Raw genomic sequence first — 2950 nt, forward strand, 5'->3', positions numbered from 1 at the left:
ACTATAGAGTTTGTGGACAAATTTATATTGGGTGCTTAGTGGCATAATGCCCGCAGACTCCTGAGAGGGTCCCAAAGTTCTTAGAGCCCCACTTGGGCTTTTGAATGAGAGAGGTGCAAAGTTCGATAAATAATGGCCCTTGTACGGTCCAGTGGTTAGGACTCCACACTTCCACTGCAGGAGGCACAGGTTCGCTCCCTGGTCGGGAACTAAGATCCGGAACGGTGCGTGCCCCGCGACCAAAAAAAAAAGAATGGCCCTTGTGGATAAGCACAAAGTCAAGCGACAGCGATTGGACAGAATCTGTGAAGGTATCCTCCCCTAGATCATGAATGGGCCCCTTGCACCCCCTCCCCCCGTGGTGCTGCTCCATGGCCGAGACTGCACAGTGGAGATGCCCATCCTGAAGGACCTGGCCACCGTGGCCTTCTGTGACACACAGTCCACTCAGGAGATCCACGAGAAGGTTTTAAGCGAGGCTGTCTGTGCCACGATGTACCACATCATCACCCTCACCGGGGAGGACCTGAAGGAGTTCGAGGCCCCGAGGGTGATGGTGCGGATAGGTAGCAGCTTCAACCACGCGGACGGCAAGGCTGCGGGCGAGCTCGGGATCGCCTGGTGCTAACATCCCACGGCGGCCGTGGAAGAGACAGACGACTCCACCATCTGCCACATCCTCAATCTGTCCCGGGGGAACCCATGGCTGTACCAGGCACTGCAGAAAGCCCGTGGGTACAGAGCGTCGAGCTGATCCGGGAGGTTGCCTCAGGGGCAGCCTGCATCCGTGGGGAGATGCTGGGCCTCATGTTCTTCTGTCGCACGGGGCAGATGGTTTGGATTCAGCATCATATTTTCTTTTTTTCCAGTTGTTCTAGCACTATTTATTGAAATGATATTCCTTTCCCCATTGAATAGCTCTAGTGTCTTTTTTTTTAAACATTTTTATCGGGGTATAATTTCTTTACAATGGTGTGTTAATTTCTGCTTTATAACAAAGTGAATCAGTTATACATATACATATGTTCCCATATCTCTTCCCTCTTGCGTCTCCCTCTCTCCCTCAGCATCATATTTTATGACCCCTACTTGCAGGATGGGATCGAGCCGTCCCTGAGTGTGCAGAGGATCTACATCCTACAGGACTTACTGTATCAGAGAGACTGCATCTCCTTGCACTGTAGTCTCAACGGATATAACCGCCACCTCATCACTGATTTCACTATAAACCAGATGAGACAAGGGGCATTCCTAGTGAATGCCACCCGCGGAGGACTGGTGGATGAGAAAGTCTTAGCTTAAGTCCTCAAGGAAAGCACCAATCGGAGTCTTTCGGCTTTGCTCAGGGTCCCTTGAAAGATGCACCACATCTCATTTGTACACCTCACACGGCCTGGTATAGTGAGCAGAGACCAGCTAGGTAATCACATGTGGCATGCCAGAAAGCTTAAGAAACTGTGAGCTAGGAATTCTTGGTCATAACAGCACCCTGGTCCGTAATAGATCAGCGAGCAATTCATCCAGAGTTCGATGGTGCCACCTACAGACGCCCGCCAGGCATCATAGGCGTGGCTCCGGGAGGACTTCCTGCAGCCTTGGAAGGGATCATGCCCCGGGGCATCCTGGGGACCCACAACCTCCCCACGGTGGCACACCCTTCCCAAGCTCCCTCTCCCAACCAGCCCACGAAAACATGGGGACAGCCCAGAACACCCCAACAAGCAATAGCAGAGAGTGAGGAAAGGTAATCATTTGGATACAACTGGCACCAAGAGACAGTGAAAAACAGATGAACCAAGAGAAAAGGAACTTGACAGTCTTTTAAACTGATCCTGGACATTTGCATCATGGATGGTGTTAAAACCACAAAACAGCTAGCGACAGGGGCAAACTGAAGATGTCACCTGTTTACAGAAGCACGGAAAAAGACTGGACGTGATTTAGTAACGACTAACTTCTCTTATCGTGAGTTAAGTTTTTCATCTGTGCATCCAATCACAAAGTGTAAATAGATCTTGGGACTTCCCTGGTGGTCCAGTGTTTAAGATTCCACACTCCCAATGCAGGGGGCCCAGGTTCGATCCCTGGGCAGGGAACTCGATCCCACATGCTGAAACTAAGACCTGGCACAGCCAAATAAATTTTTAAAAATACTTGAAAAAATTACATTGCCAATTTCTTAAAAAAAAAAAAAAAAGAATAAATAGATCTTTTTCCTTTATCCGTCTCTTGGGCACAGCAGGTCCTGAACCCCTTGCTCTAGAATGTTGCATCAAGAGTCCCAAACATCTTAACATTGTAAATCAACTATACTTCAATTGAAAACAAACAAAAAATAAAAAAACATTAAAAATCCAAAAACCGGGCTTCCGTGGTGGCTCAGTGGTTAAGAATCTTGCTACCAATGCAGGGGACATGGGTTCCCCTGTCCCCCGCACCCCCCCCCCCCCGGGAAGATCCCACCTGCCGCGGAGCAACTAAGCCCGTGCGCCACAACTACTGAGCCTGCTCTCTAGAGCCCGCGAACCACAACTACTGAGGTCCCTTCGCCTAGAGCCCGTGTTCCTCAACAAAGAGAAGCCGCCGCATTGAGCAGTCCACACACCGCAACAAAGAGTAGCCCCCTCTCGCGGCAACTAGAGAAAGTCTACGCTCAGCAACAAAGACCCAACGTAGCCAAAAAAAAAAAAAAAAAAGTTTAAAAATAAAAACAAAACCAAAACCCAAAACCCAACAACAAAAAGGAGTTCCAAACATCAAAATAAAAAATAGTAAGAGGAAATCACCATTCTGACTCTAGTTCCTTCAGTCCACGGGGGCTGGCTACCTTTTTTGCTAATAGGAAGGTTAAATTACTACAAAATGGGGAGAAAACTGTTTGTGTTAGACAACCACGAGCATAGGATCAAAGACAGTACAGGCTTCTGTACAGAGAAGCCTCACCCATCTG

General features: G+C 48.8%; 1 pseudogene; it reads left to right on the top strand.

Annotated features, from left to right (window-relative positions):
* The first annotated feature begins 253 nt into the window (after positions 1-253).
* LOC116751808 lies at positions 254-1728 on the top strand (annotated as a pseudogene).
* Positions 1729-2950: the final 1222 nt, after the last annotated feature.

The sequence above is a fragment of the Phocoena sinus genome, chromosome 3 (assembly GCF_008692025.1).
Source record: "Phocoena sinus isolate mPhoSin1 chromosome 3, mPhoSin1.pri, whole genome shotgun sequence".
Lineage (NCBI taxonomy): Eukaryota > Metazoa > Chordata > Mammalia > Artiodactyla > Phocoenidae > Phocoena > Phocoena sinus.